The 27,028-nt window shown below is 40.2% G+C and overlaps 1 long non-coding RNA gene across 2 annotated transcripts in view; it reads left to right on the forward strand.

The window, feature by feature from the left end:
- Positions 1 to 462: 462 nt before the first annotated feature.
- Positions 463 to 27,028, forward strand: part of LOC139970008 (uncharacterized) — a 62,054-nt gene continuing 35,488 nt past the window's right edge. The window contains exons 1-3 of one of the 2 annotated variants that reach the window (XR_011793889.1): positions 463 to 884; positions 16,024 to 16,095; positions 17,462 to 19,803. This is a non-coding gene — a long non-coding RNA (uncharacterized lncRNA). Of the gene's footprint in view, positions 885 to 16,023; positions 16,096 to 17,461; positions 19,804 to 27,028 lie in introns of those variants that run through there. The other variant, XR_011793890.1, reaches the window with a different exon arrangement.

Here is a 27,028-nt window from a genome sequence, read left to right on the forward strand (position 1 = left end):
CGCATTGACATAAACGATCGAGGTTAACGCCGATTGTTGAGTAATTGTCGTGTGCCTCGTCGACAAGCGGTAAGATTATTTTCGGGGTACAAACTAGAAACTAGAACTTGATCCAAGTTAGAACTTAGCTAGGCGAGGACTTCACAGTAGGGTGAAATGTGAATATCTTCTAAATAGATAACGTTATAAGTTTGATTTAGCGAAATTTTCATTTGAACAGTCCCATATTCAAAATGCGTGTCATAACCAATGAACGTTACTTAAAACAGGCGCATTCGTAAAAAATCGTTAAAAAGGCTTTCACGCCATCAGCGTATAAATTTAGTAACTGGTGTTTCCCTGCTATTGTATAAAGTATGACCTCTACCTCGGTTGGATACATATGAATAGATTTGTTATGTTACTGCGTTACCTGCAGAAATGACTCATATTTTAGTAAAGCTTTCAAATAAAAGTAAACAGTTTATAATGTGAGCCAAATACTCAAATCAGAACGTATGGCACATCAGTTGAACGACAGGTTTAACACGGTGATCACGGTAATACACGAAGTAGTGGATGTGTTTCTCCAAATAGCTTTGTATATCGGATTGATGTCTGCACAATTTGGATATGTTGACTGGTTTTGTAATGGAATTCCCATATTGTCACATTGACGTTAGCTTTAGAAAGACTTGATATTTTGCTATGGCGTTGTATGTTCATCAACACTTCATCAACCAAACAGTTGAACATCACCTGCCATTCCAGGATCATTCGATACTAGAACCAATTATCAGGGATTGAATATAACAATGAAGGATTTCCATATTATTGCAACTAAAGGTGATTGAGTCAACGAAATTTACCCCAGAACAAAGGTCATTCAATTAAACCCTGATTAGGTAAGTAAGTAAGGTTAATATATTGTACTTATAAATGGAGGAATTAAGGGAGGTAGGTATAGTGCAGGACCGACCTGGTGACAAAGGGGGAATCCACCACTCCCCCCCCACCCTACACACACAAACACGCTAGACTTCATCTAGTGTCGATTTGTATTCAAGTTATTCCATTTTGGAGTGAGTTTGTGAATGTGTGATTTCCCTTTGTTGTTGATTTTAAACTCACCTATGTGGTTCACTTTCTTCTTTGTGTTTTTGTTAACTACATGCACTAATTTGAGCATTTATTGCTCTACGCTTAGCCCGTTTGCATTCCCGTTGCGGAATAGAGATATTTTAGTTGGACGATTGTGTCTAGGAACTTAGGGGGAAAAGTTTCACAGGTCCCTTCGAGAGTTAACGTTACCCTCCCCCCACCCGGCCATGCGCTGTACATTATATAGGTAACGTGCATTTTGTTTGGTAAGGCACATATCAACAACTAACACACCCTGTACAACAAACCCTGTACTTGTACAAGTACCTTGGAATTTGATAAAGTTATTGTATTGTACTAATCAATGAAGGAATAAAGGAAGGTACGGATAGTGCAAAACCAGATAGCCAGCCAAAAGACTTGTACCCCAGTCCCCTCCCATCAAAATATATATATATAAAAAAAACATGTCATGGGTTATGACTTGTTCAAGAAAATCTACTTTTCATCGAAGCGTATATTAAAACAGCAAGAACAACTATAAAGTGCTTAAACTCCGTAACGGTTGCCATGATACAATTATTCCATCTGACGTCACTGTGTCTATACTTCTATATTACAAGTATTGTCTCTTTGGGGCAACAAATTCGCATGAGTGGTTTCAATTGTTCAAGTTTATAAAGTATTTTCTGCATACGAAACTTACCCGACTACTAAGTTTGTAAAAGTACACTGTCTTCGCTATGCCAGATATTGTCACTGCAATACGCTGGAAGCAAAATGTCTTTAATGTGAATACAGTTATTGTAAGATTAGTTTCTGCAAGCTTTCAATGAGGACCTACATATCGAGGTCTTCTCAATTACTGGTCATGTTCCCTACACTGAACTACGTTAATCCACACTGATCACCATTGCTTACAATATATATTGTACACTTTCAGGGAGGACTGTTTCCACTGATGTGCTATCACTCTTGTCATAGACTAGTCATTAATCGAATTTTACGAAGATTATTTTTGTATCAGGAGGGTAAATTCATGGTGTGTGTAGGATAAGAAACGACAGAAAACCGCTGCGAGGGAACACAAAATACCCGACAGTACTGCAATGGTCAATGGATCCTCACCACGGTTCTGGGATACAAACAAAAGCCATTTGCATTCGTCGTTCCTACGTGTATTTTTATGGAACTAGAAATCTAAGCACGCAAGTAGTTGGGGAGAGACTAAAAGAACGAAATCCTTTTTTCAATAATGGCCAGTAAACGGTTTATTAAATTTACTTTTGTTTTAAAAGCAATAACTGCCATCTTGTATTAGAAATTGAGGTCGAATGACTGTCACGCAAATATGTTTACTTATAGACTATTTACACAGTCGAACCAAATGCTAAAAACATGATCATTTTGTGTTTGCTATCAGGAGAATGATCGAGGTCTACTTATCTAAATCTGAAAGCAGCTTTTTGAGTCCTTTCTATGATTTTCTCAACCTCATTGACCCCACGATGCCATAACGACATATACACCTAGCTTATCTATTCAAATCTAACTTCAAGTGGTGGTTTAAGGTCGAATGATTTACAAATTTGAACGTTGTTTCTCTCGATGAAATTTTCCGTTAGGTTCGCAATAAGCCCCGCCTATATATTCGCCTGAATATTTAAATTATTTGAACGTCATGGAATAATGAGGTAAATAATTTCACTTTGCCGACGTCGTAAGCAATCCAGTACACCAATGTATACTACAACACCATGCTCTATTTATGTGCCTTGAATATGGCTGTGATAACGACTCAGCTTTTTCGGATTGTGAATGAATCTTTTTTAAGCAACAGCTTATAAATAAACTTGTCAGTTATTCACTCATTGGTTGGATTCAAACTAGTGGATTTGGGGAACTGTATGCGATTGCTTTTAAATGAGGAATTTGTCGGAAGACTCTTAACTTATATCTGCAGAAGTCCTTTATTACTCGCCAATTGGTGCTCTAGGTAGGGAAGAACTTAGCTAATATTTTAGTTTGATGTTTTGTGATGAATTTATGTAAAAACACTCGACGGACATGTCAATAGGGTGGGAAAACGGCGACAAAACGCAAAAAGCTGCTTTAAGAAGTTATAACAACTTGCAAGCAAAATACCGATTACAGTAGTATCCCACCCCGCTGAAGAAGGCTAAATGGGGTGGGGGCGGGGAATTCGAGAAACATCTTTTCTGTTGCTGAGATATAAATGTTTGAGTTTAGTTATAAAAAAGAAAAGTACTGATTGTGCAATAACCTATCACGTCACAACATTATGCACCTTAAATTGTCTTTGTTTTCTGTTATAATTGAAAGCGGCTTACTTAACCTTTAGTAGGGTAAGGGGACCAGACGTCCCCGATTTTCGGGGACAGTCCCCGATTACAGTGTGCTGTCCCCGATGAACAAGTGCCCCCGAAAATGTCTCCGATTCGTCAAAATGTTCAGGAATTTCGAAAATATTATTAGCAAAATAATTGTATAAAAAAAAAAATAGTCAAGTGTGCAGTCGCAGAACAGAACTTATAACCAGTATTTCAGGTGGGCCAGTGTAAAGTAGAAACACTGTTAAAATATGCTAGCTCGATCTAGCCTAGCACTCTTTCGACCGTATAATTGGCAACTACGGCGACACAACCACAATTATATTGTGAGCATAACCACTCACAAGCTCTCAAAGAATCACGTAAAGTAAGTGAATTTCATGTGAGAAAAAGCTACATTTTTGAAAATAAACTTGATTAAAACAGTGCTTCTAAGTATCACCATTTTACATCTAAGACACCCCCTCCCCTTAGACCCCTCCCCATATCAGTCACGCAATAAATGTCCCTGGTTCCAGTCAGGAAAGTATGGTCACCTTATAGTAGGGCCATATAATTTAGTAATTTACAAAGGTCGTACCTATCGACCAACTCTTTCCGCGTTCCATACGCATATGACGTATGATAAATAACTGAATTATGAAACAGACACAGGCTGTTATGCGTATTATAGTATAATAATGACTCAGATCGTGTCTCGAAAAGTTGGGGGTTCGTGGACAACTGTGACATCCACAGGGGTTCGTGGGGGAATAAAGTTAGGGAAACCCTGGTTTAATGTTTAAGCAGGGGGGGGGGGGGTCCCTGGTATGTGCGATAGTCTGTGTATCTAGGGGTATCAATGTATTGTTGGCTGGAAGAGAGTTGGTTCTTGCTGCCGGAGTTTATGTTAACAGTCTGGTGGACATTTTTGTCTCTGAACTTAGTATACGGGGAAGTAACAAGAGACGGATATACCGTGGGCGGGGTTCAGCTCATATATGTAGCCGGGTAGAGATCGTTGATCGGCTTGTTATTGGTTTCTGATATGTGTCAATGCTATCAGATATGTCGTAATTGGTCAGTTACTCGTGTATAGGCTTCTACACAGTTACGGGGTCGTTTATATTGCTATGCGAGTAGCGTTTTTATACATTAATTTGGTATACATTATGAACAAGTTGCCAGGCAGACTCCTTGCCGAATTTTATAGCGTTTGTCAGAGGCAATGTTTTAAAGGTTATTTTTGGGCTTCTGCAGAAAACATATGGATCGGATAGATGCACTCTGTAGCTGCGTTGCGTAAACTGCTTGTGCGGTTGCAAGGATGTTGCAGCGTATGGTTCACGGGCTGACGCGGTCCATCGTTAGCTGCGCTGCGTTGCCTTTGACGAATTCATCATTTGCTGCGCTGCGTTGTATTTAACGCGATGCGTATAGTTTAGCTCTCTTCTAGGCAACTTGCGCATTACAGAATAGCTGTGCCATGATAGGGTTAGTTAATGTACGTTATCCGTGTGTCGTGTTTTAGTCGTTAAGGTATTCCTACTTATATAAAGTTATTTCTTTGTCACACTGCGAGAGATGTACTACAGGAACATTGCATATAGACAAGTATATACACTTATTAATCTCAGGATGCACTGTTAGTGTATTTTATTCAACGGTGTCCTCGAGTCTCTCCCTACCAACCCCACACCTAACTTACCAATCGGGTACGCTACAACATAACTGGAGCGGACAGCGTTACACTACATTGCATGAGTGATACAAGAGTTCAGAGCCACAATGGAGCATGTCACAGGGTCGGTGCGTTGTTTCACGCGATTCTGCATTGAAATATTTGGTCAAGGGTAAAGTATACGACGATGGTTGAGTAATTTTCGTGTGTCTCGTCGACAAGTACACAGTTCTCGTAAAGAGTTATAGTACTTGATCCAAGCTTAAACTTAGCTAGGCAAGGACTTCATAGTCCGATGACATTATGTTATTTAAGTTCTAAATAGAACCGTTATAGTAGGTTCAGTTTCGTGAGAACATCATTGAACAGTATTCATATTCAAAGTTCGTGTCATAACCAACAAGCGTTACTTAAAACAGGACGATTCGAAAAGTCGTTATAAAAGCTTTTACGTCATCAGTGTAAACATATAGTAACTGACGTTTCCCCGCTGTTAGGATCACATGTGTGTATGTGACTTGCATTTGCTGTTGATTTTGAACTATGTTGAACCTATGTGGTGTGCTTTCTTCTTTGTTTAACAATAAATATATTCTAATCAATTAAGGAATTAAAAAAGTAAGTCAACGTACCCACTACTTCCTACAGTAAATTGGTCACGTGTCACCAGTCGGATGAGACAGCTATCTACAACTAGAAAACCTATACTTGCACAGGTACCTAGAAAGTATATTAAGTCAACATATTGTAATTTGTGCCTCACCACTACCCCAATGATATTGTAGCGTGACGTATTATGGGGAATAACATCCCATGTAAAGACTTTTGGTAGTGGAATCTTTCTTTTGTGTTCACTGTGGTAACCTCTGTATTAAGCTGTCTGTATTTTGTGCGTGTATTTGTCCCTTCACAGAATTTGCAGTTTAAAGCTTCTATAAAAACTATACCTAACTACATGTCCTCAAGTTCTATTTCGATGTAGCCGTCCTCACAACAACTAGTGCATTTCAAATTAATGTTTAGAGTCGAGGATTAATTCGCATTAAGTAGAAGCTCACTGTAGTGGCGTAATAAAATATATTACACACTTGGCGTTCGATAGAGAGTCAGAGTAAAGATGGCGTCGAAGTCTGCTACCAGAAGCTATCAATAAAACGAGTTATCCGTATTGTATTCAACTGTAAACGAATGCCTTGAACTGTGTCCTTATTTGAAACAACAAGTACTCTACATTGGCGACGAGGATAATTTGCGATGGCCACATTCACGATTCCACCGCCTCCACCTCTGGATATAGATTCATCAAGTCTTGCAACAAGCTTCAAGAAATTTAAACAGGCATTCACAAACTTCGAACTTGCAACGGGGATAGCCACACCAGACAACTCGCTGCGGGTGGCGACTCTGCTAGCCGTGATAGGGCAGCCAGCGGTCGACCTATACAACACGTTTACGTGGGCTGGCGAAGCTGACGCAAAGACATATCAGAAGGTAATCGATCAGTTTGAAGTGCATTGTAAGGGACATGCTAATACTACATATGAACGGTACATATTTAACACGAGAGTACAAAGAGAGGGTGAATCGTTTGAGAGCTTTTTTACATCTCTCAAGTCATTAGCAGAAACATGTGAATTTGACACATTGACAGAATCTCTCATAAGGGACAGGATAATTCTAGGCATGAAAAATGCTAACATTAGTCAACGCCTCCTTCGTGAAGCACACTTGACCCTAACTCAAAACATCACAATTGTCCGAGCAGCTGAAGCAGCCTCTGCACATGCCAGTGAGATTGCAAAGAGCACTATGACTGACATTTCTGACGTGCACTACGTCAAGCACGAACGTCAAAACCGTCAGAAACCCGCTACACTCAAAAAAATGAAGTGTTAAATTTGAATCGTAAAGTGTTGAATTTAACACCCCACCCTGTTTGGATTAGGGACAACACCCACCGGGTTAAATTAACACTTCAGAAGTGTAACATAATATAACACTTTGCGAGTGTTGCCTTAACAACACCCATACAAGTGTCAAAATAACACTTCCTGGTGTTGAAGGTACACTACAGGGAGTAAAATTAACACAATAAAGTGTTCATTTGTTAAAACTTCTGGGTGTCAACATGACACTTCAGGAAGTAAAATTAACACCATAAAGTGTTCATTTGTTAGCACTTCTGGGTGTCAAAATTGCACTTCAGGGAGTATAATTAACACTCTAGTGCACATTTTTTGGCCTTCTGGGTGTCAAAGTTCTGCTTCAGTGAGTAGAATTACCACCATATAGTGTTCATTTGTCATCTGTGTCAAGATGATACTTAATGGACTCTCAACACACAATAGTGCTCTCTCGTTTATACTTCTGGATGTATATTTAACTGCTGGTTTGTAAAGTTTTACATGTTTATTATGTAACGCAAATACAATACTGTTATGTAAAATTTTGCCTGAAAAGTTTACATCGCACCCGTTTAGTAAATATTTTATACAGGTTTTAGGTTAATTATTACCTAGTAATTAGGTAAACAATATGGATGCATGTTTGAATCGCTCACAGCAGAAAGTTACATTTAAGAGATAGCAAAAAGCAATAAAAACACAAACAATTCAGAATGTGGGATTTTCAGCAATTAAACACCCTACTACCTTCATATTCCAGAGGTCCATTTATTATATCCCATTAAATGTAAAACGAACAATTTAGGCTATAAAAGTATTGTCTTGTGGAATCAAGTCAACTTAAAAGTGCCAACATTTTCAAATGCTACAGTGCAGTTACTTGGTCTTTATTTTTTTGCACATGCCTTTTGGTTTCTAGATTAAAGACAAAGAAACAACTCTTCCCAAAGTCAATTTCAAGTAAGCAACAACTTTAGAAAAATTCTGATCCATGGGATGAGAAAACATGGAGTGCTGTGTATGATGACTGCTACACTACAGTGACTATGTCTTTGTTGTTGGCAAATGCCTTTTGGTATTCCAGATTAAACGCAAGAAACAACTCTTCCCAAAGTAAATTTCAAATAAGCAACAACTTTAGATATATGCTGATCCGTGGGATGAGAAAACGTGGAGTACTGTCTATGATGACTGCTACACTGCAGTTACTTTGTCTTTGTTGTTGGCTCGTGCCTTTGGTATTCCAAATTAAACACAAAGAAAAAACTCTTCCCAAAGACAATTCCAAATAAGCAACAACTTTACATACATTCTGATCCATGAGATGAGGAAACATGGAGTTCTGTCTATGACAAATGCTAAACTGCAGTAACTTTGTCTTTTTTGTCGGCACGGTGAGCATAAAAATCTCGAATCTGGTTGCATTTCACACCACCAGGCAACTTGTAGACAACTTTTTGGAAAAATTCCCAGGCACCGAGACTTGCAATTTGGTATAATTCAGATTTAACACGTAGAATAATTTGAAGCAAACATCAATGGCTTCATAAATGTCCTCTGGGGTAGGGCATGTCTCTGGATGATCACAAATGACTGCTTGGGGTGTATTTTGCTTCCTCTAAGAAGTAACACATATTGCTGAGGTCTTTCTGAAATCTTTTGCAAATAGAATTCCAAGTTGATGCTTCCTAAGTAACAACAAAGAAAAGAAAAGAAAATTCCCATCATAATGAAGTTGTGTTAAAACCTTCTTGGAGCATAAGCAGTTTTTTACATGTACCCCTCACAAAACATGAACATTCCTAAAGAAAATGCCCACAATTTAATCAGTTGTGATTCTAACTTCTTCAAGTATGTTTGAATCTAGAAAGCCAGATGGCCTATAGTGATTACTTGTCAAAACAGGAACTTGCATTAAACTTTCATCAGACAAGGTAGGCAACTTTTATAACCAATGCATCATGTTAACAATGCTTAAAACAATGCTCACTCCCACTGTATGCAATTGTGTAGATTGATATGAATTATAACAGCTAGATCACTTCCATAAGATAGCTAAATTATAGTTGGGCCTAGGTCTAAAAGTCACCAATCCACATCAGCTTCGGCCTACTTGCTACAACCTACAAGCTAAAATGGCAATTAGTGGTAATTATATATTGCATTACATGAATATATGTTTATCCCTTATTGAACATAGTACCAGCGTAACTATAGGCCCATACCCGATGCTATTTAAAAGGCCGTGGCTATTCTTACGACGAGTGGTAACAATTATTTATAAACTATTCTTACGACAAAGGCAAATTCAAGCGCAGTAAAGTAAATAAAGCAACTGCGCATGTAGTAGGGTAACCCTAACCCTAAACATAACCCTAAACCTCAATCCTAACCCTTACCCTAAGCCTAACCGGAAATTATTGTTTCTCCTCGTCGTAAAAATAGTACTCCTGGTCATGAAAATAGCAACTGCGCATGCGTAGTCGGGAATTATTCTTACGACTAGTCGTAACAATAGCCACTTTGTATTTAAAATGCATTGTCTTGAAATAGCCTAAGTATACCCTACTAGTACTAGGCCTAGTAGTAGTACTACTTAAAAAAAAGTGACTCCCAGGGTATACGAAGTTACGGTTAACGCACAAAAAAGAATAGAATGCACTAGATTACATAAAGGCCTAGACCAAAGTCCTCCGTCCGTCCGAAGGCAATTCCGTTTAATGTTTACTTGTATGTAGGCTACACTGATTCGTTGACAATTATGAGTTGACTATGACAAACAGCAGCTAGCCTATTATATTAACTTATAGTATGACTTTAACGTTAGGTCTACGTAACGCAAGCGATTCAAATGCATTCGTCTACCCAGCTTAGTCGTGGGTCTCTAAGCATATCTCGTTCTTGTCACGTACACTTACATAATATCAAAACATACGTTCGAATTTTTCAATCAATTCTTCCAGGCCCCAGTCTCCTATAACGTCATTTTCATGCCATTGTAGCTCGTTATCGCACACTGAGTACGTAACGTTTTGTGGCTTGAACGTATATGGCTGTGGTTACTATAGTACATTTAGTAACGATAAATGTCGACAAACTGGTTCAAGTATTGCTAGCCTGCTAGGTACGGTAAATGGGTGTTCACGGTACGGTGGTACCGTTTAAACACTTAACTTACACTAAGAATCCAGCTGACGGGAGGTTTGACCAATCAGAATGCTCGAACTGAAAGTACACTTCTGCAGGTGTTAAAAAATCCACGCTACATAAATTATGTAACCCTACTCAGGGTCAGAGTAACCCTTCAGGTGTAGGGTGAACGGTTACACCTGGAAAGTGTTAAAATTCAACACTCCATTTTTTTGCGTGTAAATTTCAACAACAGAAGAACTCAAAGTCACAGATCTGCCGTAACTGTGGTGACAAATACCCTCATACTGATCATCCATGTCCAGCACAAGGAAAAACCTGCTTATTCTGCAAAAAGCAAAATCACTTTGCAAAAGTGTGCAAAACCAAGCTGAAACAACAAGCAGAGGTTAACCTTGTAGAACAGACAACACAACACTCACAACCATCTCTCCAAGCAGCGCAAGGTGAGTCAAATAACGAGGACTATATATTTGCCATAGGTCCATCAGATGAGAGTAATCAACTACTCAAAGTATCCGTGATCATCAATGATGTTAAGACTACAGCTGTCATTGACACAGGTACGTCAGTGAACATAATGAGTCGAGAAACTCTGAACACAATCTGTACAGAACAATCACCACTCGAACCTACAGGCAAACAAGTCTATGCATTTGGTGCCAACAGTCCTATTGAGGTTCTTGGAAAAATCTCTCTGCTTGTACGTCACAAAGCGCAGATGCTAAGAGATATATTCTTCATTACGGAGCACAGTGGTCCCACTCTGCTACGTCTGAACACTGCGAAAGAGCTCCACATGATCGTTGTTACATACAATGTTCATGCAGCACCGTCGGTCATCGATGAATTCAGTGATCGGTTCGTTGGACTAGGCAAGCTAGCAGGCGTCACATGCAAACTACACGTGGATCAGTCCGTCACTCCTGTTACTCAGCCGCATCGCAGGATACCTTTCCACGTCAGACAACATGTCGAAGCTGAACTGAAACGCTTACAAGAATTGGATATCATCGAGCCAGTGAGAGATTGAATTTTGGAGTGAATAGCGGAGCGGAACAGTTCCAAAATGTGATACAGCCAGCCCTGGCAGGTCTTCAAGGCGTGATTAACATCAGTGACGACATATTGGTATATGCCAAGAATCAACAAGAATACAACGAGCGGCTAGTGAAGTGCATGCAACGTCTAAGAGAGAAGAGCCTTACTCTCAATGGCGATAAATGTGAGTTCAACAAATCTTCGGTTGAATTCTTTGGGCATATCTTCAGCTCATCAGGCGTATCACCAAGTCCCACGAAAGTCCAATCGTTGATCGAGGCACCACCTCCTTGCAATCGGGAAGAAGTCCGAAGCTTTCTTGGGTTAGCAAACTACTATGCAAGATTCATTCCATACCTTGCATCACTATCTGAACCACTTCGTGATCTGACCAGACAGAGCGTTCCATGGCCATGGGAAGAGCGTCACGCCAAATCCTTCAATGACATCAAGCATGCAATAGCACAGCACTGCCATATGGCATACTTCGACTCGCGTCTTCATTCCACAGTCGTTGTAGATGCTAGTCCCGTAGGGCTATGTGCTATGCTAGTACAAGGCAGTGACCGAAGCAACAAAATCGTAGCACTAGCGAGTCGTTCACTTACAGCTGTCGAGAAGCGGTATTCACAAACCGAGCGTGAAGCCCTGGCAGTAACGTGGGGAATCACACACTTCTACCTGTACTTGTATGGCAGCAAGTTCACGGTCATCACAGACCATAAGCCACTAGTGCCATTGTTCAACAGATCCAATTCATCTCCACCAGCGAGAATAGAAAGATGGATGCTGCACCTTCAGCAGTATGATTTTTCTCTAGATTACCAACCAGGTGCAACCAACCCGGCCGACTATTTGTCGCGACATCCGTTAGCTAGCACATCAACCGTTGAGCCAAAAGCAGAAGAGCACATCAACTTCATCGTTGAAAACGCAGTGCCCAAATCGATCAACATGGATGAGATAGTTGCAGCGACCACATCAGATCCTGTTTTGCAAGCATGCATCAAAGCTGTCGAAGGGAATAGCTGGTACTCGATTACACCAGAGCTGCAGTGCTTCAAAAACGTAAAGAATGAGCTCAGCGTAGCAAAAGATGGAAAAGTGCTACTCTGTGATCACAGAATTGTGATTCCGTCAATCCTTCGCGATCGCATCATCACAATCGCACACCAAGGACACCAAGGTGTCGTTCGCACAAAACAGCTGATTCGCGAAAAGTTTGGTTTCCTGGAATAGACAAGCGTGTGGAAGAAAAGATCAGTCAATGTATTCCATGCCAAGCAACAGGCAGTTCAACTACGCGTGAACCTATCCAAATGTCAGCACTTCCAACACATCCTTGGAAAGAAGTCAGCATAGACTTCTCAGATCTTCCAACCGGAGAGCATCTTCTTGTCATCATCGACGATTATAGCAGATTCCCAGTGGTTGAAATTCTCACATCTACTTCTAGTAAAGCGGTTATCCCCCATTAGCTCGCATATTTGCATTGTTCGGTATTCCAGAAGTAGTCCGTACTGATAACGGACCACCTTTCAATAGCGAATATTTCATGAAGTTTTACAATACTTAGGATTCCGACATCGTAGAATCACACCGCGATGGCCACAGGCCAATGGAGAAGTAGAGCGATTCATGCGCGTTTTAAAGAAAGTTGTCCGCACAGCAACCGCCGAGCGTAAGTCTTGGAAACAAGAGCTATACACGTTTCTGAGAAACTACCGAGCTACTCCACATAGAACGTCTGGGGCACCACCAGCTACAGTAATGTTCCAGCGTCCAATCCGCACTCGCTTACCTGAGCCTCAATCGCACACAGCAAATGATAGCGAAATTCGCAATCGCGATAAGTCCATGTAACAGAAGCAGAAGGTAAACGCGGAAAAGCATCAAAGAATCAGAGAATCGGAAATGAGAGTCGGTAACTATGTCCTTGTGAAGCGTGATGGGCATATCGGTAAATACACTACTCCTTTCGACACCAGACCGTTGAAGGTCATAGTGATCAAGGGTTCGCAAATCGTTGCATCTCGTGGCTCCTACCGCGTAACGCGAAACTCATCACACTTCAAAGTCTTGAAAGGTCAGCATGACATTCATGCTGCAACAGATGATTACGATGCTACACCATCGCCACAAATCGCAAACCCCCCTCGAAACGAGAGAATACAAACTCCTCCTATGGTAGCACGAAGAAATCCACCCCGTAATCGTGCTCCACCTAGGAATCTGAATGATTATTATGCTTAACTGTATTACTCACAATAACAAATCAAAGACATTTCAACATTTTGTTGCATGTTTAATGTTTAAGTTTACAATGGTTAAGTTAACAGAGTATAGAATTACTCAAATATCATTTTGGAAACGGTTATTTTATTCTTTGTTTGACAATTCGCACAGGTTTGAAATCTTACACAAAAGTTTATGTGTTTTGACAAGTAATCAATGTTGGTACATTTACAGTTATTTTGGAGGAAAAACACATCCTTCAACTCATTTGCATTTTGTGTTGTAAAGAAGAAAGTCACTTCTTGTACATGTAAATGAATGTCACGGAAAGTTGTAGGTAAAAAGAGAAAAGTTTATCTGTGTTGTAGTTTAAAGAGAAAAGTCTCTCTGTATTATCTGTCATTTTAGTTTTACTTGAAACAAAAGAAGTTTAGAGTTCATACGGTTGAAGCAGTTTATTTGACATGTCATACAAAGAAGATTTGAATGTCTTAATTATATCATATTCTCAAAAGACTAAACATAGGTTTTTACATATTCCTTGCTAACACAATGCTAACATTTATTATTTATGAACAAATGCATAATTGATAAGCAGACAGTATTCATGGTATTGCATAGTTGAAGAAACCTATTGTGCAACACATTTTGTGACATTCCAAGTCATACAGTGTGTTCATTATACTAACCATATTGTTCGTTTTGAGATTTACCATATTGTTAGACTTGAGATTTGATATACTAGAGTATTATTGTTTCAGTAATCGACAAAAGTTATTTATGCAGTGCCTATTCTGATACTTAAAAGCAAATCAAACATTTGTATTGTTGAGTTCAATCCACAGGTTAGGAGGATTGTAGTGTCGTAATAAAATATATTACACACTTGGCGTTCGATAGAGAGTCAGAGTAAAGATGGCGTCGAAGTCTGCTACCAGAAGTTATCAATAAAACGAGTTATCCGTATTGTATTCAACTGTAAACGAATGCCTTGAACTGTGTCCTTATTTGAAACAACAAGTACTCTACACTCACTATGCAGGTTATACCTAAGTACCTGCGACAAAAATAAAGGTTGAATGGCACATTACTACGATCCGCATATAAAATATAGTTTAACTTTCTGAGAAGGTACCAGATATATGACGTACATGTGAGCATGCGTACATGCTGTAAATACGGTGATACGACCTTAATCGATGTTGGTGACCATATAGCCATATTGGCCGTTCACTATATTGATATAGCGGGGAACATTTACATGTGGTTCAGGCGACGAATATATTGCATTCAAGAGACAAAACTAATTTAACGTAAGAGTCCAGCGGTATATTAGAGTTATAACTAACACACTTATGTTAGGTACTAATTGAGAGAGCCGAAATTAAACAACATTCTAGCATTCAAACAAAAATGATGGCTGCTAGGAAGGAGCATGAGGGCAAGGGAGTGAGGAGATGGGAGGAAAGGAAATAACACCGTTATTTCGCGTATGTCTTTTGCACAAGAAATAACATTTTTTTTCATATAGAAAGTTAATTAAGCTTCTACAGCGTTGCTGCTTTTGTTTTAACAATATAGCAATCCGTCACAATCCTACAAGCATCTGTGTGTAGTCATGCATAGAGCCAATGTATGGTTCGTTAACCTTTACAGTGGTGCGTAATTCGCTAGTTTGGCTACTCTATACATATCACGTTTTATGCTAGACACATTCGAATCACAAACCTCCATTTCCTCGTAGAATACATATAATTCTGATACATTCCTAAGGAAAGTAAATACCGAAACTGAAGCATTTATTACTTATTCCTGTTGTATATATTTATCATCTTTACCAAATCTCAAATTCCTTGTCTTCCATTATTTAACTCTGATCTTCCAAAAAAAACGACATTGGCGAAGCGTCTTGCAAATGCGATACCGTATCCATAGTAACTGTCATGTTAAAACGAACAATGAAATAACGCGGATGCTATACATCAAGTTTGTTAAAACTTCTTCGAACTTCAATCACCTCCACCGCCAACCCTCACTCTCCATTCTACCTCTAGATTTAACCATTGCATTTTTTTATGAGTCTGCCCTGCAAAAAAATAAAACAAATTAATTGTATCCCTTCAATTGATGGAACCTCATATTACCTTTTCACCCCTGTCTAACATCCCCCACCCTGTTCTCCCGGTAACCATCATTACATTTTCACACCAAAGTACATTTTTCCAAAATAAAATCAGCTTGCTACCATTTATCATTATTACAATTGTTGAAGCAAGATATGAAGCTTTTTATCAAATTCTCAGCACAGTATACATTCCTAACATATCTGTGTAACTATATTTTCCGATCGCCTCGATTTTACCTGATGATATTCGGGGAAGTCGTGGTAATAGAGCTTTACGTGTACTTGGGTGTATTTTACTGACGCAGCTTTTCTACTGCAAGATATGGTACGGAATGCTAAGTTACTAAAAACTATTTCAATACCTTTTGTGTCGGTTACGTCAATACTAAGGCCAGGGTGACTACTTTTGGTTTTTCACCAATCTAGGTTGACGCTACTTTCTTTATGAATTATTTCAAGTTTTCTATCGGTTTACAGATTCCATCGGTTTTGCGAGAAGTGTTGATCACCTCAGCCGTATTGAAAGTATCTGGCAGAAATATCTAACTGGTAAGTGAAGCAGTAAATGCTATAGTAGAAAGTGAATTTAGTAAACTAAACACACATAGGAAACGTTATTTTTTCTGCTCTGTAGTTCTGTTATGATGTGTCTTGTTGTGTGGTTTTTGCCCAAGTCTACTGAATGCTGCTTTGAAGTACTTTCAATTAGCAGCCTACTTTTTCCACGAAAATCCATGTCGGCAAGGAAGTCTTCAAAAGATTCCAAATGTCGTTTGCCAATAGAGAATATTTCCAAAACACCAAATTAATATTATTATCTAACAATGATGAATATTGTGTAAAAGTAAGTTGGCCTGACGTTTCGATCCTAGCAGGATCTTTTTCAAAGGTTAAATGACAAGTAAGAGTAACAGAAGGGACAAAAACACGCACAGAATACAGACAGGTTATTGAGCATGATGAACACAAAGAGATGGATGTAAGGGGATTAGTAGACAATGGATGGAGAGAAGAAAGAAAGAAACCAACAGGGGAAGAGGAGAGGTAGGAGATAAACAGAGGAGGGACAAAGAGAGGATTAAGGGAAGGGGTTAGGGAATAAACTGGAGAACGACAAAGACAGAAATGTGTGGAGAAAAAAGGATGGAAGAGATCGAGCTATGAGAAGAGGAGTCGTGGTGGGGGGGGGGGGGACAAGGGGAGAAGGAGGTGGGGACAAAAGAAAAGTTAGTCATGTCCTTCCTGAATGTTGAGCCCATGAGGTTGAATGGTGCGAAGACGTTGCATCCACAGCCTCTCTCTGCTGATTCGTATTAGGTGAATATTAGCAGAAAAATATTGTTATGGAACTAAAACTGCGTATGTTAACATGACCCAAAATAAAATAAAATAAAAACTACACATGACTGTGTCACCGGAGTGACACGGACCCAGCCATTTATCCTTTCATGACCTTTGACCCTAAATTTGTGTACACCTTCTAGACACTGGTGAAAAGCAATGCATAATGTGTTGGTCGCATTATCATAGGCATCGGAGTAAATTAAATCATTGACACCTAGATGACCGCATTTGACCTTTGACCCCATAACCGTTATTATGTTTTAGTTCTATTTTTATGTTTCTTTTGTTTGTTGTTTTCTATAATGCAGTTTCTTTTAAGAAGGCCTATTTGCTTTAAATTACATTACAATCATGAGATTCAAAGCTTTCAATTTAAATTGGATTTTGAAAAAGGGTAAATCTGCAAAGTGGGTGTGTCGAATAGGCTACTAACACATTTGCGTGAATTTTGACCCCACAAGCAGAGGTCATATAATAAGGTAGTCATTGACTTTTCTTAATCTTTTATCAAGGCCTACAAGATGGCACATTTAGTTCTGTGTTTTGACCTTGTTTTCATGTTTTTGCACAGTTAACGTTTATGACCCTTGTGACGTCATGCATGACCTTCGACCCTAATTGAGCACAACCCAAATACACTGACTACATTTCATTCATATACCATACGGCCATAGGTCAGATGAAGAGGTCACCATTGACAAATTTCAAATTTCTGTCCGAAGCCAACATGCTGACACTGTTACTGTTGTCATTTCAGATTGTTTGAAATGTGACCTTTCTTTGACCTTTGACCTCTTAACCCTATGTCAGACTTAAAGGTCACTGTGGACAATTTTGAATGTCTGCCAAAGTACGTGAACATGATGACTTTGTTACTTTTTTCCATTTCGGGTTGTTTGTGATTTGACCTTTCTTTGACCTTTGACCCCCTCAACCGTAAGTCAGACAAAGAGGTCGCTGTGGACTATTTTGGATGTCTACGAAAGGTGAGTATGAAGACTTTGTTACTTTTTCCATTTGGGGTTGTTTGTGATTTGACATTTCTTTGACCTTTGACCCCTTAACTGTAAGCTAGACAAAGAGGTCAATGTGGACAATTTTGGATGCCTGTCCAAGGTGAACATGTTGACACTGTTACTTTTGCCATTTGAGGTTATTTGTGATTTGACCTTTGACCCCTTAACCATAGATTGGACGAAGAGGTCACTGTGGACAATTTTGGATTTCTGCCAAAGGTGAACATGTTGACACTGTTACTTTTGCCATTTGAGGTTGTTTGTGATTTGATCTTTCTTTGACCTTTGACCCATAACCATAGGTTGGACGAAGAGGTCACCGTGGACATTGTTTATGTTTGCCCAAGGCCAACACATTGACACTGTTACTTTTATCATTTAAGCTTGTTTTACATTTGACCTTGTTTTTGACTCTTGTGACCCCAAATGACCTTTGATCAAAATTTCAAAAATAAGTTTTGTAGAGGGCTTCAAGTTCTATCATATGCATAAGACATATGATCAGGCTACATAATCTGTAGGAGTAGCGTTTTTTGTAAATTTTACATCTTGACCTTTGACCCCTTAACCGTATGTCAGATGAAAAGGTCAAAGTTGACTTTTGTCTGGTCATAATATACAAGATGAGATATTCAATTTTGCAATTTGAGCTTACTCTATTTTTTATGCAGTTAACCATTTTGACCCTAGTGACCCCTGTGTGACCTTTGACCGTATCTCTGTACAGCCTTAGTACTGTACTGCACTTTGACCATTTCTCTGCAAACCCTAACTTCACATAAAGCTGCCAAAAATACATCAAATCAGTCAAAATCTTTGAAAAGTTTCAAATGAAAAACATATTGCTACCTTATAAAGCCTAGATGATAAACTTCCGCAGGGAAATTGAATCAACAGTAAAAAAGATAGTTTGGATACGTAATCCTTAGTTAGATTTCGTTCACGAATCATTTTGTGAATGGTCCTGGCCACAAACTTTTTCGGGTTTCTTACCCTCAACTTCATGGAGTTTGGAAAGCCGAAATTGCAAATAAATCAGATCTTATCCCTACACTAGTTTGAAGTGCCCTAATTGCAAATAAACAAGTGCATATCCCGTCCTACCCTAGCATATTTTGAGGGAAAAAGTTGACCGTGGCTATTCTTACACCTAGTTGTAACAATTATTTATTAACTATTTTTACGACATCGGCGAATTCATGCGCAGTAAAGTAAATAAAGCAACTTCGCATGTAGTAGGGTTAATCCTGACCCTAACCCTAACCCTAACCCTTACCCTAATCGGAAAACAATGGTTACTCCTAGTTGTAAAAATAGTACTCTTGGTTGTAAAAATAGCAACTGCGCATGCGTTATCCGAAATTATTGTTATGACTAGTCGTAAGAATAGCCACTTTGAAAAAAAAATTGTATTTAAAGTACCTTTGTTAACAGGTACTTGTGGTTGCGAGTCATGCAATTGACCAATTTTGCATAATTCTACTAGGTAGGCCTAAAGTCAACTGATATTCTTATAATCCTTGTTTAGTGCTCTGATCTCGCTGGTAATGTCACTAATCATCCTTTGCGAGATGTACACCAGTCTATTGCAGAGTACCGATGAAGATGTAGCCTACATCTTACAGCCTACATCCTTACAGCCTACAGCCTACATCTAAGGTCCCCGGTTCGAGTCACTCCCAGATATATGTCGACCAGTTACAGAGTTGTTGAAAATTAACAATTCATAATCATGGACGTTAAATATGAATGTGAGAGACTGACTTCGGTCAGCTTGCTGCTTTGATAAGCCAATTAGGCTTCTTCGCGAGTTCCTACTTGCAGGAGGATCTAATATACATACATACATGTAGCTATTATGGTTTGTCCCGAACATATTTAGTCATATAGAGGCATAGGAACTGAGAGGGGGGGGGGGCGGGGGAGTCTTCGTATTGTTATGATACCAGGTGCGTATCCAGTAGGGGGCGTTGGGGGCGCGCGCCCCCGGGTAAGAAAAAGAGGAGAGAAAAAAAAAGAGAAGAAAAAAGGAAAAAAAGAGGGGAAAAAAGAGGAGGAGGAGAGGAAGGAAGGGAAAAGAAAAAGAAGAAAGAGAGAAAGAGGAGAAAAGGAGGGAGTAAAAGAAAAACGCGAAGACACCGGGAAGAGAAAGAGAAACAGTGACATCATTACAGCGCTGAAGGGTAGCCAGTGACGGATCAATGATTTCGTAAAAGTTTGACTCACGCTACCCCTTACACCGACAACTCCATTTTTTTGACGTTTCCATTTTCCTCTCTCACTAATGATCTATAAATATACTATGTATGGTCTATCATAACGCGTGTGTAGAATTGTGCTATGAAACCAACTGTGGCTGGTCTCGAACTCGACCGTGTCGTCGGGGAACATGACGCATTTTTGGATGGGGGCGACCGCCCGCCCCCCCCCCCCCCATTCAGCATTTTTTTAAATGATATCGCTAAGTAATTTCAAAATAGAAAGTGCTTAGATGCAATTTACAAGGCCTGGGAAGTGTCATTTCCAGCAATCTGGGAGGCATTTTCGGCCAAAATTTTCTTGTACGCTTCGCGCCAACATATGGTGGCGCTACGCTTAGATAATTTGCCTACAGGCTTCACCCCTCCCTTGGCAAATTCCTCGCTACGCGCGTGTTCGAATTTGTAACGCAAACAGCAGATATCACATCATATCAGTGAGCATGAAAATGGCGTTCCAGAATGGAAAGCCTCAAAACTGTCCGACCTGCCTGAAAAAATAACCAAAATTTTTCGCGCGCTTCGCACGCGTTCAACGTGTTAATGTCAATATCATATAAGCAAGCATCGGTTATTACATCGCATGCCATCATGTACCGTACGGTCCGTTAAAATTGCGCAGTATACCGCGGGATGCTAATGTAAACAACGACATGTCTCATGTAGATGTATAAAAAACATGGAGGTCCAATTATGTCAAAACTCTCTTTTACATTTGTAATGGCGAATTAGGGGCTGCACCCCCACCGCGCAGTGGCGGAGCGTTCATACGGTCAGGGGGGCGGATGCTCCCCCCCCTGACGGACTCAAATGAACTGCTGGCGCCTTTTTCAGCTCTTTACCACTTTTTACTTATTCTAGATTATTAACTTTTTTATTGCGCTCTCATCTACTTATTGACATTTGTCACATTTTGTTGGTGTAATTTGGCGATGACACCTTATTCTTCGTTTATCTGCAGGCCCGGAAAGGGTCATTTCCGGCGATCTAGGGAGTATCTTTACTCAAAAAATTTCTGTACGCTACGCGCCAACCAGTGGTGGCGCTCCGCTTAGATAGTGTCGAAAGCGCCCCTACAGACCATTCTCGCCCCTCCTGACCAATAGCCCTAGCTCCGCCACTGCCGCCGCGCCTCCTACGCCTATGTGTGTAGTGTTCGGTTTTCGGAAATATCTGCTATTTTTTCATTCCCTTCAACCAAGTTTTATAATAGCCGTTATAAGAGGTTTTATTATTTGTACATGCACCAATAAATTAACTGTGTCTGAATTTTCGAAAATTTCTGACCAACATTCTGCATCACACTTCCCTCTACTCGTGCAATTTTGACCGGTCTGTTCGGGGTTGAAGGAAGTTTTTCTATATTGGTTGTCCATAGATGACATTTTTTACAACATTATGGGTGTGTTTTCAAGTGAGTTTATTCACGAGAAATGTGAATTTTCAAATTCTAAACAAATACGGGGCTTAAAACCTTGAAAAGTGGGGTTGACGGGTATTGTGGGCCGCGACGTAGAATCACCTACAAAAGCAAAGACCCACAGGAGATGCGATCAGGTCGAACATGATGTGTGCCGGGTTGACAATCTTCAAAAAGGTTATGGATGGGAAAAAACTATTAGGAAATACTTGGTTCTCAGGCAAAAAGTGTACATCTGGTTGGTCATTTCAAGCCTGAGAAGTGCCGTTTCCGGTGATCTGGGGGGTATCAAAACAAGAAATTTTCTTGTACGCTGCGCGCCAACTGATGGTGGCGCTCCGCTTAGATAGTAATTCGCGCCCCCCGGGTTTGAAAATCCTGGAAACGCGCCTGGATACGGTATCATGGATACTTTATAGGCTTACGTGGGCTTGTTATTCGCGTTCTACTTGCCAGATATATTTATACTTTATTGTGAAATTGATTGATAGAAATGGGACAGGGCCCACCTTCACGGGTCACTTCTCGCATAACCGAAAGAACTTGGACAACGGAATGAAAATGAAGAACGGAATGTAATTAGACAACGGGAGTTTTCGCGACGGCAACATATTCTGCAACTGTAACATAAATCATAAATGGGGTACAAACAGCGTGCATTACGATTGACCTTAACCTTTGACGTTGAATTTATGAACCGCCTAACCATGTTTTTACATGAAGTTTACCTTCCGCTCGCTCATACACATTAATTGTATGCTTGTTCAAGCCTCAAGGAACGATTTTTGCACAGGGGAGCGATAGCTCCCACTAGTTTATGGAACGCAAATATGGAACGCGAAAAGGGCAACCATATTTCGCTGTCTAAACTAAAGTTGTTGGTGCTTTTTTAGCATGTTGTTGCTCAAACTTACATTGTTGTCTAAACTTACGTTGTCTAAACTTATGTTGTTGTCTAAACTTGTCTAAACTAACGTTATTGCCCATTCACGTGATGTAAAAAATATGGGCATTTCGCGCGAAATTCGACTTGCGCTGTATATGCATACTCGTCGTTAATTGACTGACCAATTACGAAATAGTCAGTAAGATTGACACATATCCCGACCCAATTACAAGCCGGTCAACGCTCTCCACCATGCTACATACATGAGCTGACCCCGCCCACTTTGCTCCTCTAGTAACTTCCCGTTTATGCGAAGAACAAAGGCGGCCTTGTCCACAGGACTGTTTTCCTAAACCCAGTACCAAGTTTTACTACCTTAACCCTTAACAAGTCAAACAAATAGATGAGGCATCCATGTTTCAGAAATATGAATACTAGATGAGGGTTTTTGTTTTCATCTATGAAGGAATCTTTTACCTTTCAAGAAAGTCATCTTGCTAGTTTAAAATGTACTAAAATCATAATTGGCAAAGATAGTAACAAAAAATCACTATGTGATTACTCTGAACATGACACATGTTAGGTTCGAAGTATAAGAACTGAGAATTCATGTCTCTTGACAGTGATTAAACACTGGAGTGTGTGCATTGTAAAAAGACACTGCATTTGCCATTCAGACAGATCTCAAAAGAATCATTAGTAAGTTTATGAAAATTAAGTATTCCCATGAACTTGATTTTAAAAAGACAATGGAAGCTCAAATCTATGTTTCATTGTCGGAGTCATCACTCCAAGATGGTTCAGTACTTGAATCATCGGCATCAAACTCGGAAGCCACGTCTGGTCGGCTACTTTGAAAATCTTCGCTCAGTTCCCCCTCTTGGAATAGATGATCTTGGAGAGCCGGTCCCTCAAACCAGTCAGGGTTGTAGCACCCATTCTTGCTCTTCCAACCGTAGTTCTGTGGATCCAAGCCAGGCAAGACTCTTCCTCGGAGTGTTAGAGTTATAATGTGGGGAACTGTAATTTTTGCCCAGGCCAGCAAATCCCAAAATATTTAGAGGCTTAGGTGAAAGTGTTATCTTTATTTTGCTTAGAGCAGCGAATAGCTATATAAGATAAAACACTGGTCTTGTGTACAGTAACTCCAATTTATGCTGGAAACAATATAATCATGAGCTTGAAATGTCATGTTACAAGGCACATATATCCAATTCTTTAGACCCATATATAGGGCCACATTGGGCCACCTATTCTTTCTATCTGGTGGGACCTATGCAGAAGAAAATTTGTCTTGCATTGGCAGTTCTTTACTCTGTGGAAAGTACCTTTGCATTTAATATTGTTTTTGTGTGGTTCCAAACCGGTTTTGAGTGGTACCTTGCATATTTAATCTGGGTCAATGCTACGATAATGGGCATTTTGGGCCATATTTGGGGGTGTCTGGCGGGCCCTTAGCAGTAGAAAATTTGTCTGGCATAGGCCATTCAGTACTTTGTGGCATTCATGCATTAAGTTGACATTGGTTTCAAGTGGTACCTCGTTCGTTTGATCAAATGCATTTTTATGGGCCCTTTTGGGGCGTCTGGCGGGCCCTTTGTAGCAGAAAATTTGTCTGGCATGATGATTTCCATAGTCTGTAAGATCAACCCGAACATTCCAAACCGGTTTTGAGTGGTACCTTGCATATTTAATCTGGGTCAATGCTACGCTAATGGGCATTTGGGCCATATTTGGGGGCGTCTGGCGGGCCCTTAGCAGCAGAAAATTTGTCTGGCATAGGCCATGCAGTACTTTGTGGCATTCATGCATTAAGTTGACATTGGTTTCAAGTGGTACCTCGTTCGTTTGATCAGATACATTTTTTTAGGGGCCCTTCATGGGCGTCTGGCGGGCCCTTTGCAGCAGAAAATTTGTCTGGCATGGGCCATGCAGTACTATGTGGCATTCATGCATTAAGTTGACATTGGTTTCAAGTGGTACCTCGTTCGTTTGATCAGATGCATTTTTGGGCCCCCTTTAACCGGCCCCAGGGGCCACATGCAGCAGAGCGACCACGGCAGACATACACTTTTGGATATACTGGGTTTTTCCACAAATGTTCCAATACTCAGATATTGGTACCTCGTTCGTTTGATCAAAGTGCACTGGGCTGCCGGTCTATATGTACGTACCGCGAACCGCCACTTCTTACTATCTTCAGTATAGAACGTAAAATTATCACGTACCGTACGTACGTGATAAATATCACGTACGTACGTAATATTTATTACGTACGTACGTACGTTATAAATATTACGTACGTACGTAATAAATATTACGTACGTACGTAATAAATTTTTTTTTACCATGTCCTCTCTAGATCTTCGTAAGAACCAACCCCCTGCGTATAGTAATCATATGAAGCCCACGTGGTAAAGCAATTGTTGAACTGCGCCGATGGCAACAACGTAAGTTAGACAACGAAATCAGTTTTTGTAATTGACAACTTATCGTATCTCGTCAACTCAACATTTTTCTGCAAAATTTTTAATTGTTCATTTCATTCCAAATGCTCCAAATTCCAATTCCTTTTTTCATGTGAGTGATAAATAGTCTCACCCCTCCCCCCACCCCACCCCAAGAAAATAATATTAAGCGCGCTAGGAAAAAAGCACTGTATTTTGGGGTAATTTCACTATGTCGTCGAATATAATTTGTTGAAAATTTGATGTTTTCCTCTTTGTTAGCTTTTGTAGTTAGTAGTCTATGTAGCCTAATAAGCAGATAACTTATACTCAGTTGCTTACTCCCTTAACCAGAGTCATTAATAAGTTTGTGAAGTGAGGGCAAGGGGTACAACAGTACCGAAAAAATGTTCCGAACAAAAGTGCAGTCGCGAAAGATAGGGTGTCTGACTGACACTGACCGTATCGTTGACAAGTAGTGCTGGGGGAGGCCTGGGAGGGGGGGGGGGTACAAGGCACCAGTCGTAATTTTCCGGCTCCAAAACCCATCCAGTTGGTATTTCAGCCACTACACCCCCCTCCCCCAATCATCAGGCCTTAGCTACGTCCCTGCATGCGGCCATGAATAAGAATTCATATGACCCAATGGTTGGGTGGTCCAAGGCGTGTTAGCCTTGATAAGTGCCTAAAGTGATTATTTTCGTGGTCCCTTTACACTCATTCAAGAAGTAATGATTTAGTGGTCAAGCACGCTTTGGACCGGGCAAGACGCATTATGGTACTCTTCTACAATGTCCTTAGAGTACATATTACCCATTGGTTAGGTGTTCCAAGGCGTGCTGCATGGATTAGGGCCCAAAGTTTTTTCGTGGTCCCGTTACACTCATTAAAGAAGTAATGATTTAGTGGTCATTTAAATTGGTCAAACACTCTTTGGACCGGGCAAGACGCATTATGGTACCCTTCTACAATGTCCTTAGGGTTCATGTTAACCATTGGTTAGGTGGTCCAAGGCGTGCTGCATGGATTAGGGCCCAAAGTTTTTTCGTGGTCCCGTTACACTCATTAAAGAAGTAATTATTTAGTGGTCATTTAAATTGGTCAAGCACGCTTTGGACCGAGCAAGACGCATTATGGTACCCTTCTACAATGTCCTTAGAGTTCATGTTAATCATCGGTTTGGTGGTCCAAGACGTGCTGCATGGATTAGGGCCCAAAGCTTTTTCGTGGTCCCGTTACACTCATTAAAGAAGTAATTATTTAATGGTCATTTAAATTGGTCAAGCACGCTTTGGACCGGGCAAGACGCATTATGGTACCCTTCTACAATGTCCTTAGGGTTCATGTTAACCATCGGTGTGGTGGTCCAAGGCGTGCTGCTGCATGGATTAGGGCCCAAAGCTTTTTCAGGGTCCCTTTTCAGGCATTAAAAAAGTAATGATTTAGTGGTCATTTAAATTGGTCAAGCACTCTTTGGACCGGGCAAGACGCATTATGGTACCCTTCTACAATGTCCTTAGAGTTCATGTTAACCATCGGTTTGGTGGTCCAAGGCGTGCTGCTGCATGGATTAGGGCCCAAAGCTTTCTCGTGGGCCCTTTTCAGTCATTAAAAAAGTAATGATTTAGTGGTCATTTAAATTGGTCAAGCACTCTTTGGACCGGGCAAGACGCATTATGGTACCCTTCTACAATGTCCTTAGAGTTCATACGACTCATTGGTTGGGTGGTCCAAGGCGTGCTGGTTATGATTAGGGCCCAAATGTTTTTATTCAGTTCCTGTTACATTTATTTTAAAAAAAATGTTGATTTAGTGGTCATTTTAATTGGTCAAGCACGCTTTGGACCGAGCAAGACTCATTATGGTATCCTTCTACAATGTGTTAAGAATTCCTATAACCCATTGGTTAGGTGGTCCAAGGCGTGCTAGTCTTGATTAGGGCCTAGAGTGATTTTTTTCAGGTCCCGTTACATTAATTTAGAAACTGATAAAGTAGTGGTCATTTTAGTTGGTCAAGAACTATTCGGACCGGAAAAGATGCATTATGGTACCCTTCTAAATATTCATTAGAGTATGTGACCCCTAGATAAACCTCTTACCACGACCAAATG

The sequence above is a fragment of the Apostichopus japonicus genome, chromosome 7 (assembly GCF_037975245.1).
Source record: "Apostichopus japonicus isolate 1M-3 chromosome 7, ASM3797524v1, whole genome shotgun sequence".
NCBI classification, from domain to species: Eukaryota; Metazoa; Echinodermata; class Holothuroidea; order Aspidochirotida; family Stichopodidae; genus Apostichopus; species Apostichopus japonicus.